This window comes from Helianthus annuus, chromosome 15 (assembly GCF_002127325.2).
Source record: "Helianthus annuus cultivar XRQ/B chromosome 15, HanXRQr2.0-SUNRISE, whole genome shotgun sequence".
NCBI lineage: Eukaryota > Viridiplantae > Streptophyta > Magnoliopsida > Asterales > Asteraceae > Helianthus > Helianthus annuus.
Genome location: NC_035447.2, coordinates 151521384 through 151537375, shown reverse-complemented (window position 1 = coordinate 151537375; position 15992 = coordinate 151521384). Strand labels below are relative to the sequence as shown.

At 35.2% G+C, this 15992-nt stretch overlaps 1 pseudogene; it reads right to left on the bottom strand.

Annotated features, from left to right (window-relative positions):
• Nucleotides 1-2428: 2428 nt before the first annotated feature.
• LOC110914580 lies at nucleotides 2429-14435 on the bottom strand (annotated as a pseudogene).
• Nucleotides 14436-15992: the final 1557 nt, after the last annotated feature.

Genomic DNA, 15992 nt, shown 5'->3' with positions numbered 1-15992 from the left:
TGTAGACTAGAGAGAGAGTAGAGAGAGAGTGGAGGTGCAGATTGTTGTGTGGTGTGTGTTCTAAACCTAGAAGAAGAGGTTTTATATAAAAAAAAAAACAAACCCTCTTCTCCTTGCAGACTGAAGACATTTGGTCCACCTCTTCTCCTGCAGATGCCTGCAGATGTGGCCTGCAGCAGAAGAGGTTTTCGTGCAGAAAAAACAAACAGCACATAAAGCATATCGGTTAAAATTGGGGTAAATTATCAGTTGTACGCTAAGGCATCGTCTACTTGTACATTTTAATCCGTATACAATGGGAGAAGGTGGAAGACGACTGAAGAGTATCCCGAGAGAGAGATGGCGACGGAGTATCTTTCTATGTGCTTTATAAAACAATACAGATAACAACTATATGTTTTAAATTTTAAAAATTGTTTCCCACTTATTTTTTTCCATCCTTTTTTATAGAAGGTTTGTTATACTATCTATCCTTAAAATTAGGAAGTTATGTTAAAATTTGACTAAAGTATAAAGAAATTGTTTAATCAATTATTTCACAATAGTTTTAGTTTTTAAAATTTTAGAATGAAAATGTTATAGAACATATTATTTAACTTATTAAATGATTATTATATAGTATAGATTAGTTGTTATATTCTTCTTTAATCACTTGTACATTAAAGCATTATCTACTTGTACCTTTTAATCCGTGCGTCGATATTGAACAAGACAACTACCGAAACGTCGACAAAAATGTGTAGGTCGTCATGCCATCTTTGGATTTTTTAAACAATATAGTTTATAAAATATGTGAAGAATAAGTAAAAAAATTATAAGTTTGTTGTGGAGGGGTGAATTGTAACTAATTATCTATAATTTTGTTAAAACCTTAGGGATGTAATTGTAATAAGTTTAGGGGCTAAAAAATAAATAGTATTTAAAAGACCAAACTACCCTCATTTTAGGGGTCTTTCTATAAATAAAGGGGGGGAAATTTCTTATTTTTTGGGTATCTTAAAATGCCCTTGCCTCATGCATTATAATATAGTATAGATGATTTTGAGCCGAAACCGACTCAAATCATCCCATGCACACCCATTCACTACAACTATGTTGTATGCGGGAACTTCATTCCACCACTGACCACACACTTTTACATAAAGCTAGTGAATCTTAATAAACAAAAAAGCTGACATGTCATGGTTACAATTAGAGATACTCACTCATGTAGCCATTACTAATGTTGTGTGTATTTAGAGGAAGAAGGGTGAGGAAGGGGACGAAGATGCCAACGTAGAAGGGGAGGGAGAATGTTAGTTGGTAATCAAGCACAAGATCGATAACAGGGCGTCCTCGAGAACTCTAAAAAACATTTAGGCCCTGAGCGACATAAAAAACTTGGCACAAAATTGTGGTCAATGGGAAATGAATTTAAAAAAAGGAAGACCTTGGTTGTGGAGCCAAGCCTTGAACTTGAGACATCTAGTTACCAAAAAATTTGGTAGTTTCATGTATGTAGCAGTTTATCAACATTGCTGGAGATTTATATCTTGAGTATTTGTATAATAACTCTTCTTATGTTGACTCAAGAGTGTACCAAGTGAGACAGTTGACCTTAATAGGATCTGGGCTTGTTTGTGCATACCATGAAATGTTCTCTAGGGAAAATTTTACTAAAGCTAAGATTTGGGCGTGATTTTTAATTGATTTCATTTCTCCCTTTATGTTGAACTCATGGAAGTTATGTTTATATTTAGTATGAAGCACTTGGTTGGTTATGTGGTGGTTTGGGATTTTTTGCAACCCTTGGATTGATGGCTACTCCGAATGACAAAGCTGCTAAGATACCAATATACAACAAGTACTCGTCTTTGTATATAAGACTACCAATATACAACAAGTACTTGTCTTTGTATATATTAATAATATCATGCGATGCACCTCTCTGAGGATATGGTCCAAGATAGAAGGTCGTGGAGATGTAGGATTAAGGTTAAGGATTCTAGAGGATGGTACATTTTTGTCCTAGCTATGGATTAGAGGCTTAGATGTCCAAACGCGCTAGGTGGTCTGTACATATGTTTGTGACTTTGCTTGTATGTTTTGGATGTATCATGGTGGTCGTATATATTTGTACTATGTTACTACTCCACCAATACCTTTGTTTTTGGTAGCTTCCTCTGTCGATATAGTTAGTTTTGTGGGTTTGCCTATCTTTTGTTTGGAGCCGAGGGTCTCTCTGAACGCAGTCTCTCTATCCCTAGGGATGAAGGTAAGGTAGTTCAACTCGCTAGTGAATCATAGTTAGCGGTTAAACTAGAAATTTTCGTCAAAACTGTTACTGGTAAAACACACTTCAGATTTCGGAGAAGAAATCTATTCATGGAGGATAAAGAAATAGACGCAACAGAAGAATTATATCAATGTAAGCTTGTGACACAGTTCCTTTCCTTACTGAATTATGTTGCCTAAATCTCTATTATAATTTAGGAAGTTGAATGTTATCAATATGATACATATAAAGTTATAAAATTACAGATAACAGATGAATATAAATCATCATAAAGTAAACGTTACCCATTCAAATATCGGCATCATATAGAAGCTTCTTCTCTGACAGAGACCTTTCCGTCCTCTCATCGTTGTGAGTTGATGAGTCTGTCCAAGGAGCACCGGTCGATATGCTCCTGTTTGCCGAGATGGTGGAGACATGAGTCTGACTGTCCTGTGATAACAAGTCAAAGGCTTTGAACCTCATGTCTGCACCTCGGTTGACCACCGGGGGCTGTACAGGCATTTTACCTTGGAACATTTTGACCACAGCCGACATGGATGGCCGTAGGGTCGGAGATGGATTGGTGCATAGGAGGGCCACGTTTAGCATCCTCATTGCCTCTTCCTTCGAGTATTTTCCTAGATTAGGGTCCACCAATTCCAATAGATTCCCTTGCTCTTGTAGCACATATGCCTTCACTTGTATATTTATACCAGAGTTAATTAACACAAGTAACACCTTTGGAGCCTAACTTTAAACAGTTGTATACTTAAAATATGTGATTTTCAGTTTGTGTTCTAACACTAACTTACGTAACAAAATTTGTTAAGTTTGTGTAAAATGACTGTTTTACCCTTTTGAATTTGTATTGCTTTTCCCGCTAACAATCTCCAACGCGACAATTCCGAAGCTGTAAACATCTGCTTTATCTGTCAAGTACCCTCTCATTGCATATTCTGGAGCCATATACCCTCAACAAATTTACACCATAAGGTTCCCATACTTAAATAGTTCAATTAAAGAGAAAAAAATCTCACATTGTTCCAGCAATTCGTGTGCTGATATGAGTATTCTCTCCTTCATCCAATTTCGCTAAACCAAAATCTGATATTTTAGCATTAAGATCCTTGTCTAGAAGCACATTAGTGGCTTTTATGTCTCTATGAACGATTTTTAATCTTGATTCTTCATGGAGATAAGCTAAACCGCACGCTATTTGCATGCATATCTTTTTTCTTCTAGACCAGTCCAACTTAAGCTTCTGGTCATCACTACCTATATAAAATAACATATGCTAGTTATTCCCTTTAATAGGTGTACATGCGGTTCTCATAGTTCTCTATTTATAATTAGTTCTCTATTGAGCATCCCCAAGTGAGGTATTTACCAAAAAGGGCGCGTGCAAGACAGTTATTTTCCAGATATTCATATATTAGTAATAACTCTTTTCCTTCAATGCAACAGCCATAAAGTTTAACAAGATTTGGATGTTGTAAAGCGGATATCATGCCTATTTCAGTCACAAATTCGCGGTTCCCCTGTTTTGATCTGGCTGATAATTGCTTAACAGCAATTTCAGAACCATCTGAGAGTACACCCTGAAAATTAAATGGGAAAAAAATTAATATAATCACCTGAAATATAGAAAAGTAAAAAAAAATAACATTTTTACTTTGTACACCGGTCCAAAGCCGCTTTCACCAATCTTATTTGCAGAATCAAAGTTATGTGTAGCAGATTTGATTTGTCGTAGACTAAAATAGCCGGTTTGTAATTCAAGTGCACGGAGCTCTGTGACAAAAAATGACAATTTTAGCAGTTAAAATGTTAAAAGCATAACGGAAAACAACACAAGGCTAGCTAGGTGTGACAATTTCGACCTGTTACGAATGTGTTGATTTAGGTTATATTTTATTTCAAACGGGTCAAATCAGAAAATTTAGCTATAATGGGTAACAAGTTACAAGTTGCCAAATAAGAAAATTCTGTTTTTTCTTTAACTTTTTAGTGCATCCATCCAAATAAATTGTTTTACTAAAAAAATATGATTACTGTTGTAACAGTGTCGTTTCTAAATCAAGAAAGCTTTCAAAATAAACAAAATTGACTCGTCTCAACCCGTACTAAAAGTGACGCATTTTAACCAGCCCATTTTGACCGCCACCCATCTTGACACCTCTAACAAAAGCCATATTATATATATATAGAGAGAGAGAAAGTTTAAAATACAAGACCACCTTATCGTGCGATGCGTACGCGTGCATCTCAATCGCACATCTGATCTAATCTAGGCCTTCAATTGAATGCAGTGGCACAATAGTAATTAACTTTGCATAATTACGCACGTTATAATACATAATTACGCACGTTATTTGCATAATTTCGCATAGGTTGGATTAAACCCTAATTACGCGCGTTATTTTGCATAATTACGCATGGGTTGGCTTAACCCTAATTACGCTTGTTATTTGCATAATTAAGCACGTTATATTGGTGGTCGTGTACACAATCTTTATACATGGTTACCTTTATCTTCTTTATCTCCACCTAAATAACCTTTCTTCCAAAGCATAGCCAAAATTAGCCCAGTAAATATGCAGGAACCAATCACAATACCGGCTATAGCTCCAGCAGAGAGTCCCGATCCTGTTCTGACGTCGTAGTCTGCAATAGAAAGTAATAAAATTTTAAAAAGTCCACGTCAGCACCAAAGTAACATGTGGAGAATAACAAGACATAAAAAGTTAAAACCATTGCCACATTAGCAAATTGAAATATTGTAATTACTTGGTGTTATTGCAATAGCGGATAAAAGAGGTCCGTATACGCCTCTATCTGGAATGGCTGTAGTCCCCTTCCCTGCCCAGTACAAGTGGATCTCCAGGAACCATAACATTATCAAAATCTACGAAAGTACCCCTGCCAACACCGTTAGCTTTTTCCGCAATGTTGAAGTCTTTTGCTTGCAAAACCCCCTACGTGAAAAACGCTTGATTCATGTTATGTCATATCAAATTATCATCAAAATAATCTTACTTACTTGGATGGAAATATCAAAATAGCGTCTTCCGAGACTACTAAATGTCAAGTCATCTGTATAACTTATTTCAGCAAAGTGGAGTCTCACTTTATAACCCCCCTTCCTCAAACACAGTCCATAGTACCTGAGTGAAGTGGGAGAAGCGCGTGCCGTCCTATATATATCGCCAACTGTCACATTAGATGACGTGGCAATAAACGGAGCTCTATCATTGCCCATGAAGAGCCCGTTGGTGCTATAAGCCCATCTCTCCTGAATCGAATAAAAGTAAGATTGCTCGCTCGTTAAATCCTCTTCATATTCATTATTAGCATAGTTTGTTCTGGTTCCACCACAGTTAATAAATAAAGAGTGACCTGCAATGTAAGTTTCATTTTGTTAAATAATTTAAGATTATTGTTGTAATAATACGATATTTGTAAGTCATACGGTTGGGGTTTCTGCTGCAAGTAAGTTGGTCAGTCAGTCAAACACCAAGAATCTCTGAAAGATCGGTTCACATAAGGTCAGATCATTACATAAGTATGTGTATAGGTTGGTGATGTGGCATTGGGGCATACTTGTTTGTTGTGGCTGAAGCTGAAAGGGCTGAAACTAAATTCCTGCAGTAAAGATATTAACTGATACAATGTTTTAATATAGTAAATAACAGGAAAAGAAAAACTTACAAACTAGATGACTGACAATGCCATATGTGAGATATATCACTGCAATAAAAACAAACTGGTGACAAAAAATATCTACAATTTACATATATATAGTGGTAATAGTTAAGCCGAATCACTAACATCTTTTCTTTGTTTTTAAATATCCACCCCGGTATCTCTCCAGATAGCGAGTTGTTATTCAGAAACCTACATTCATGGACAATATTTGATCTCAAAATTATATTATAAAAATCAAAATAGACGGGTCTAGGTAGTTGCATACAAGGTGTCAAAGTTTAGTGTCTGGATTGAATTGGGTATTGGACCAGTCAACCTGTTAAAGCTCAGGTCTCTGCAGAAGAAATAGTTTAGATGTAAATAGTATTTAAATAATAAGTAATTGCTGATGATTTAAAAATAAAAAAACAACTTACATATGCTTCATACCACTGATCTTTCCTATGTATTCAGGTATTGAGCTAGTAAGCAAACAATTTCTCAGGCTCCTGTGGCAAAAGTGTTTCGAACACGCTTGTCATGTTAATTAACTCATTGTTTCACTTTTTTCATGCAATTATGTAATCAACTCACAATCGAGTCATTTTTGTCATCTTTTTCAGATCGGGAAATCCCGAACTTGATGATCCAGATATATCAGTTATCCTCCTGACAACCATAAATGGTTATATGAATAACTCAAAAAAATAATAATAATAATAATAATAAAAAATCATAAAAAAAAATAATAATAATAATAATAATAATAATAATTGAGGCTTAATAATGTGCTCACATTTCCTTCAATTTTGTCAACAGAGATATAGTAGAAGGAATTGGTCCCTCCATTGAAGTTCCTTGCAAATCACTGCATAAAAAGTTATATACAATCATATAATGACACTTTGTAAAAGTTAACTTCTTAACAAAATAAAGCAATATAATACTCACAGTCTGGTGAGGTTTGTCCAATTTCCTATGAAATCAGGTATTCTCCCGGATAATGAACTCCCATCTATCCTACTGCAAGATGAGTTCAAAAGACTCACAAGTTTGATAAAACTTTTAATAAATAGCTATTTTACTTTCTGATCAAAATAAACTTACAAATCTTCTAGATTGGTAAGATTGCCAAACGATTCTGGTATGCTCCCTGTAAAGTTATTTGCAGATATAAGGCTGCAAGAAACACCGCTTATTGTCAACAATTCAAAGATAGTAATGTTATAAATAGATAACAATGAAAAGTAAAGGATAATATAAGTTTTGGACCAAAGTTAAGTACTCTTACAATCTTCTCAACCGGGTCAAATGGCCAAGATTTTGAGGAAGTGGTCCTCCAAGCAAATTGTTTTCCAAGACCCTGTTATAGAGGTCAAAATTGTAAAAAAAAAATAATAATAAAAATAGGTAAGTGTAGAAATATCACCTATTTCTTCAGGTATGGGTCCACTGATTCGGTTCCCCAAAAGACTCCTGTGGAGAATATAGTGACTAAAGAGTATATTCACAGAGTTCGGGTCAAAGAAAGGGAAGACTGAAGCAGATAACGAGTCTTACAAAACGCTAACACGAAGCTGGCCGAAACGTGCAGGAATAGTGCCATTTATGTAGTTGCGAGATAGATCTCTGTGTAAGACTAAATGATTTATGTGGTGAAGAGAAGAGAATATAGTAAGAAAAAGAACAGACAGAAAGGAACTACAATGTAAACATATAACGATGTTTAATACTTCCAGTTTAATGAAAGTTTAACGGTGTGCTTACATTTCTTGAAGATGACGGAGATTTACAAATTCTTCGGGTAGAACTCCTGCCAAATTGAGTCCTTTTAACTCGCTGCAATTTAGTACATATTAAACTACCCTCTTAAGGTATAGTAATCTAACATATATTTTTCTTGAAGTTAAATAATAAATATAAGAAACAACAATATAAGTAATATAATTCAATAGATTTTATTCGTCAACTTGCATTTTGGTTCATATGAGAACCATTTTTAGCCCTTGGATCACATAGTTAAGATCTCTATCTCTTGTGTCTGTTTCACTCCATTGATCATGATCAAAGGCTAGAAAGAGGTTCTCATTTGAACTCACCCCTCTATATACATACGTATATGTATAAATACATATATAAAGACAGATTCATACATTCTTGATATGTGGCAAACAGTGCTGGTACAGTTGCACGTTACATTGCTGCCAAATTGCATATTCCCTTTGTTGTTTCGGGAAATTGTATTGTTAAGCCCAAAACCTCTGCTGCATGAATCACCAGCAACACGCCAATCGCCATATTGTAGCTTTGAGGCTATCAACTTCATAGCTATAACTGTTACAAACAGAAATTGGCATAACAGTTATAATCTTCGAAGTTATGGTTATTTTTCATTATTTTTTTGTTGAACGGTGAGAATCTTTAACTTGTTGTGAGAGAGATCTCACACCCTCCTAAACAGAGGGCCCTAACCCTACTCAAGCCAGACTATGTTGTCTTAACCGAGTCCACGCTGGCGTCAGAGTTTGGCTAACGATGTTCCCCAGGAAACCATACCACCCACTACAAGTGGCAGCAGGGCCTTGTGCCGCCACAAGGGAGAATCTCTTTGGCGTAACGCACGGTGGACTAAAACCCGGGGTGGCTCGGGCTCGAAGTCTCGACCTAGGGTCTGGGAGAACTAGCCTTCATTGCCTTTATCCACCAAATATGGCACTAGTGGGGATTGAACTTGAAGTGAGGGATAAGGTAATTTTTCATTATAAAAGGTAACTTTTAACTATCATTATCTTAACAGCAAATATATTATATAAAAAGGGATGATTATTTATTTATTTTGAAATCCTTTAATTAAGATGTTTGGAGGAAGTGTTAAATGTGACCTGATCACGTGACAGGAGCCAAAACACATGCAGTTAGCTATTTGTCTGAGTGAGTTTATTACACTGTCAACTGCCATGCATCTAGATGCCAGCAGCCAACGTGAGAGAGCCATTTCATAGTCAAAATCAATAAAAAGAAAACAAAATGCACATTCAATAGGGGGGTTCTATCAAACCAAAAAAAAAAAAAAAAAAAAAATCGGTAGCCAAATTTAATAAGGACGCAAGTTGCAGGGATATATATGGCCCATTCACCACACCTACAAATATCAAGCGTTAATGGATTTTGTTTTATACTCATTATTTATTTTGTATTCATTAAACATTATAATATCGCCTCCTTTTTCATATATCTAGTTAAATTGTAGCAGATATCATCGAAACGTTTTCATGATTACTGGCTAAAATACATTTTTTTTTGCATTATAAATTATTATGTTAAAAAAATTGTGGTAAATAGCATATCTATACTCATAGGAATCATCTTTAGATAACTTGAATAATAATAGTAATTGTTCGGTGGAATGTTGAGGAATTTCTGTGGAGATTGAAGCATTGTAAAAGCAGCTTTGATAAAATCGGCTTCAGTTCCGAAGTTAATCACCACAGATAACTGGTTTCATCCATCCAAATGCATATTTCTATGCTAACAATCAGAAGGAAGGAAGATGTAAAGAAAATGGTGAGTAAAATGTAGCGTACCTTCTTCATCAGGTAGCGGTTGAGAGGCGGATCTAAGAAGAAGAAGCATCAACAACTTGAATCGCAACATCGTTGACAGAGACGACTCCATTATGTGACTTCGATTACAGTTCTTAGTTAGTTCTTGTGTGTGAAAGAGAGAGAGAGAGAGAGACCGGCGGTTTTAATTGCAGAGAGAGAGAGGGAAATTGAAACAGAAACAAAATGGCAACTTGTTGGCAAGGTAAACGGACGTTAAATTTGATTCTATTGCCACATCATCGACTTTGGAGGGTGTGTTCAAAACATTCAAGTTCCACTCTCATCCATAAAAAAAAAAAAAAAAAACTAGTTTAATACCCGTCCGGTGAACGGGTTACGCTAACAGCGTAACAAACAAAGATAATTTATATTGAGGCTGTTTGGGATCGCTACTCCTTTTTCGTTTCTCCTTTTCTATCTCTCTTTCTCATTTTCACAATCATCTGACTTTTCATTTTCTTCCTTTCAAACAACAAAAACTCCCTTCTCAACACATTATCCAAACATCATGTAAATGACTTATTAACTTTTAAAAAGTCAAAAAGTTAAAATGAGCTCAAAATAAGCAATCCCAAAACACCCACATTAAGACCACAGAGTGTGGTGGGGCTTGGGTTAGGGGCGTGGCTAGCCATGTGGCGGAAGTGGGCTCCACTAGGCCACCCCACAAAAGTTGGGGTGTAGGAGCGGCGTTGGCTAGCCATGTGAATATTGTGTGTGTGTATATATATATATATATTATACTTTGATTTTTTGTAAATAAAACACACCACTATATAACATAAATACCCATAGAACATAATAAAGAAAACGATAAAAGGTATTTACAAATAACTAAACATTAAAATGAACAAAACAAAAGAGCATACTTAATGGAACTAAATATTTGGTGAAACAAGAGTCTCAGTGTATATTGCTCCTTGTAACCCGTGAAACCAAAGTACAGGATAATAACAATATTCTTCTTTCATTGCCGTGTCTATTTTACTTTCTTCAGTGGCACTTGTATGAACTCTTTATCATATAGCAATCTTTATTATAAAGTAAATATAAGATTTAGTACGATAAACTAACTTGTTTTATATAATACTCAATGAGAGTCCAATCGCTGACCAAAATAAATAAAACTCATCCCAAACCCGTATACCCTAAATCAAAAACATGTAATTAAACTAAAAAAACACACGTAAATTTTATTTACACACTCGACGTAATCTCTGCACAAATAAGCAACAAAAGAATAAAAGATCCAAAAAACCATCTTACTTGTTCAATAAAAGATCCCAACCGGAGGAACTCCGATTCTCTCACTTTAATTTAGGTTAAAGATCGATACAATTATTCGATCAATTTAAAAAAAAATAAAGCTGCAAATATAGAGTATACACAATAAAAAAATAAGAAAATGCATATAAAGTGATTAAACAGAACAATACAAAATACAACCAAAAAGAAGGTTAAAAGGAAGAGAAACCGTGGTCAGTTCCGGTGGTGATCAAACCAACTGCTAAACAACAACAAAAACAATCCAACTAAGGCCATTTTTGGCTTAGCTTTTCAAAACATGACTTTGAAAACAACTGAATATGATCAAACTAACAAATCTATCTCGGTTCCTTAAACATCAGTATCAAAACCCATTTATTTCGGTTCCCTAAACCTTTGATTTCAGTACCAAAACCATCTATCCGATATAAACAGTAGTAACATGTCAAATATTATTATTAAAAAAATATATTGTTTTTCTTGTTTAAAACGGTTTGGTATAGTTATATTTAGTTTTAGATTTAGAAATTGATAAAAAGTTGTGTTGCCCCTTGTGTATTATAATTTATGAGTTATGCATTGATGACATGCCAAAAATAATAACCAAGAGTGGGTAAGTGGGCTAGAGCATGGTATTTCCACCACGATCACCCGATAGTTTAATCCCAACACACCCCTCATGTTTCGTTTTCTCACTCACCTCTTCAGCACGACAATCTTATATTTTTCTATTTATCAAATAAAAAGGACCCACCTACTTCACACAGATATGAAAACATATTGTAACAGATATTAAACACGAAAAAGGAAAAACGAACAAAAAAAAGGCAAAAGCCAAAAAAGACTCAATAAAACCTTCTTCTGATATACTTATAATGTCTAGAATCAAAATATTCACCATCTGAGTAGTCTACACATTTCATTATTCACCATAGTTGACCTGCAGCATGGACAATAGTTATTAAAAGCACCAACATGAAGTGCTCCCACCAAAATGAATTAAAATGATGAAAAAATAGCATAAATAAAGTAGAGCCTTGACTTTGTTGGTCAAACATACTAATCTTTAACCTCTAAATTGGTATAATCTTTTAGAACCGATGACTACACAAAACTAAGTTCTAAAGAAACTGAAATTGTCAATCGTCGATAGTAAAGAAGCATACTAATCTTTAACCTCTAAATTGGTATAATCTTTTAGAACCGATGACTACACAAAACTAAGTTCTAAAGAAACTGAAATTGTCAATCGTCAATAGTAAAGATGCTAGTTTTGACCTACAAAAGTCAAACTTAAACAAAAGAGGAAGGTCAAACCTGCAGTAAACAGGATGATTTGTCCAAAATGGAGATTTGCAAAATGTTAAGATGCTACCACCAACATCTACAATACAACATAACAACCACTGATCAAAATCCAAAAACACCATATATATTAGTCCTATCGAACCGTACACTGAATGGATGCTAACACAGTATCCCTTAACCAAAATTTTGAATTTGTAAGTTACTGCTTTTGTAACTTACGGACCTGCCACAACTGTTGTAAACTAATCTCGTTTCTCTTCCTTGGTTTTGAAGTTGGATTCCCTTTTGGCGTCCTATGGTTGTGGGCTGCCAGCATCAGGAAGACTATCGATCACCGCAGCTAGTTAGCCGTTTAGCACTGCTATAAATTGCCTCATTATACTTCTCGTCAGTCGCCAACACTACAAAACACAAAAATATCATAAACAGTGATGATATGGAAGTTACGCACACAAACATCATATTGGGGTTGCTATGGTTGAAAACTGGACTAGACTCGGGTCGGTCTGGTCAGTTGGCTCGGGTTGGGACAGTTCTGGTTTCGTTTACTTTCACAGGAGTATTTTGTGACTTTACTACCCAAGTCAGCCATTCAAGATGCCCACAGAAATATCCCACTGACCCATTTTCACAATCATAAATAATTTCCTGCATTGCAAACAAAACCTAGTGACCCATTTTCACAACCATAAATAATTATTTTATTTCTGTTTGGCTGGGGAAAGAATGTAAAGCAATTCTTTCATAGGTAAACGGACAATCATTAAATGTTAACTTTTAATAGTTAGTAAACGGGTCAAAATTGTCACCTATACATGATACTCATGAAATACATCAATATCAAGTGTAGAAGCTCATTTGAGTTGGATGGTACAGGTGGCATCATTGCAGACAAAGCTAGCCATGATCCAGAACCCGCTCATAAACAACAGGCTCCTGGCGGGAAATGCGCTTCAGGGTTCACAACAGCAACTGGAGCCAGCACACCATCTTTCACTACTGCAGCCACCCCTTCAACCAAACCAATGTGTATTAGTGATTTTAACAACACCGATGAAACCAATCGAAGACAAACGGTACCATATTTAAGTTATTTAACAAACACACTGAATCCAAACTTCCATTATAACAAAGAAAAAAATCCTACAAAACTAAATTTAAGCACCTCAAAAATATCACAGCAATTCCAGAAATCATCAGATGCGTAACTCTCACCACATATGAACCACACAATGTGTCCCGTGTTCCTCAATCTTCTTCTTCTTCATCTAAACCATCTTCAACAGCATCTTTTGGTGTTGAAGCTTTTGGAAATTTAGACTATTGTTCAAAGCCCTTTCCCTTTTTAGGAAACAAAATTAAATAAGAGTCAGTAAACTTGTGACTGATCATGAATTCTATATGTGGCAAAATTAGTGGGTCAAGCCGATTCAGGTAGTTTCTGGTAAGGTTAAGTTGGGCTCGCTCGAAACAATTTATGTCACACTTTTACAGTTACCTTGTGTGTAACTTCAGCATACCTTTCATTAAACAACACATGTTTGTCAGTTCTTCAACCTTGTGTGTAACTTCAGCATACCTTCCATTAAACACTCATCAGAGGCCTAAGTATCTTATATCCTTAATTAAGATAACTTACAAGTAGCATATCTTCGTCATCTTCGCCATTAAGTGAAGTGATGAAGTTCTGAAAGCTGAAAGAAAACAAAACTCAATCCTTCACAAACTTCAAACGAAAAATATAATCAAATATCAAAATTGATATATAGTAATCTAGTTCATAGACTAACTATAAATCTATGAAGGAGATTTAGAGGAGCAAATTAAGGTGGATTTCAAAACTTCAGATAAGTGTGTGAGAAAATTAGTAAGATTGTATATAACATTGAAGTGTCATACCTTTTTATACATAAACCGAAAGAAATCCTTCAAAGTTTGGAACACATTCCCAGCAAGATCATGTTAGCAGATAAAAAAATAAAACATAATAAAACGCATTAAATCAACAAAGCTCAGGATAATATGAACATATGAAATGATGTTGACAATACTCACTACATCATCAACGCATCCAGTCTGATCATTACTGCTTGAATCTCCTAATCACCAAGTATTGAAGTAACCTTTTGCAGATGCTGAAACTTTTCATTTGCACATATATATGCAGATGAGCATGTTAATAACAGGTTAAACTTGCTGAACATTAAACTGGTCACTTACGTTGTGTGAAGGCCTTCATCTGGATCGGGTCATCAACTACAACATTAAAGTCATTGCTCTTCGATCTCTACCTCATCTTGTGTTGTACTTACCCTGGTGATACATGGGTGAAAATAAGATGGCCAGATAGAAGTAAATGAAAGTGGATAAATAAAACAACAGACACAAAATCTAAAACATTGAATCGTAAAGAGGACGAGGGGGTTTGAGGAAACGATTTCCATGCCTTGCCTTGGCTTTGGAGAGCCATTTTGGTTTCTTCTGCTCCAGACGGTTTCAAATTTCTCTGATCAAACCTGCACGTGCCATAAAACCCCAAATTCAAACGCTAACGAAACTAAAAAATCACTGATTTCATTTAGCAACAGCGGAAAATTGAGATGCAGAACTTACATTTAGCAACAGCGGGAAATTTAGGTATCGACTTCGATGAAATTATAACAGCCGTTAGCAATTTTACCCAATTTCATCCGATTTCAAACAATAAAAACTATAATCATAAGAAACCCTAACGAAAATCTAGATGCTTACCAGATCACGAATGAAGAACGCTTGAATGTAGGTTTGAGATCGCGATTGAATAACAGTACCATCTTTGTGTTTCTGTGTATATACGATATCATGTATGGAGGCGAATATGTTATATAAGATCTCTTGGCAACTGCATTCTACCCACGTCCCAAATTTGTTGCAACCATATTTAGTGGGAAAGATGGGCCGGAAAATGAGGGGCGTATAGAACCGCCCAGAACTGCCACAATAGCAGTTAAAAATAGGAGTTTAGAGGGTCAGGATTTATTTTCAGCATGATCCAATGGACAAGAATGATTCAAAAAGTGGTTACACTTAATGGGTTCCATATATATATATATATATATATATATATATATATATATATATATATATATATATATATATATATATATATAATTAAGTAAAATATATTTAACTAATTATGAAAAGCGAGGTGTATGGTTGCCATAATTTAATCCATACGAACAATTCGGTTCCCTAAGAAGGTGGTGTATCACATCATCTACCATCCTAGGTGGCAATCCATGATCCATCCTATGTCCCTATACCCCTTAGCTTTATCTAACATTTTTCAGCAAAATAAATGCAACAAAAATTTCTTGTAACTTAATATACATAAGTCAATAGTTGTGTTACCCGGTCATTTACTATGTTTTACCTTCTTAACAGCGTTATGGAAAATGGACACGCGGGCTGGTTAGTGTCATCGGTTATCAGGAACAAACATAGCCGTTTGGTTAGGCCTTACGATATTGTGATGTTTCAAAAATAAAACATTGAAAACGTCATGAGCTTTGCTCGTAATTGGGCTTTATATGTCTTTCGTACGTCACTTTCGTAATCATGTGTACCCCTGCGATTACCGAGCTTTTGTATGGTTCGCATATGTTAGCCTATTAACGTACACTAAAACCCGAAGAGAAAATCGTGAAACATTGAGAAACTTGAAATTAATATGAAAGGAAAATAATATCGAAGGGTGGCTGTGACACCCGGTTATTTTGAGCATGTACCGTACTAGTGTGAGACGTGTTGTGATTATATGAAGGCACTAAATTATTAAATATGACGTTAATATGAAGTATTTGAAGTATTGATAAACCCTAACTTTGTTAAAA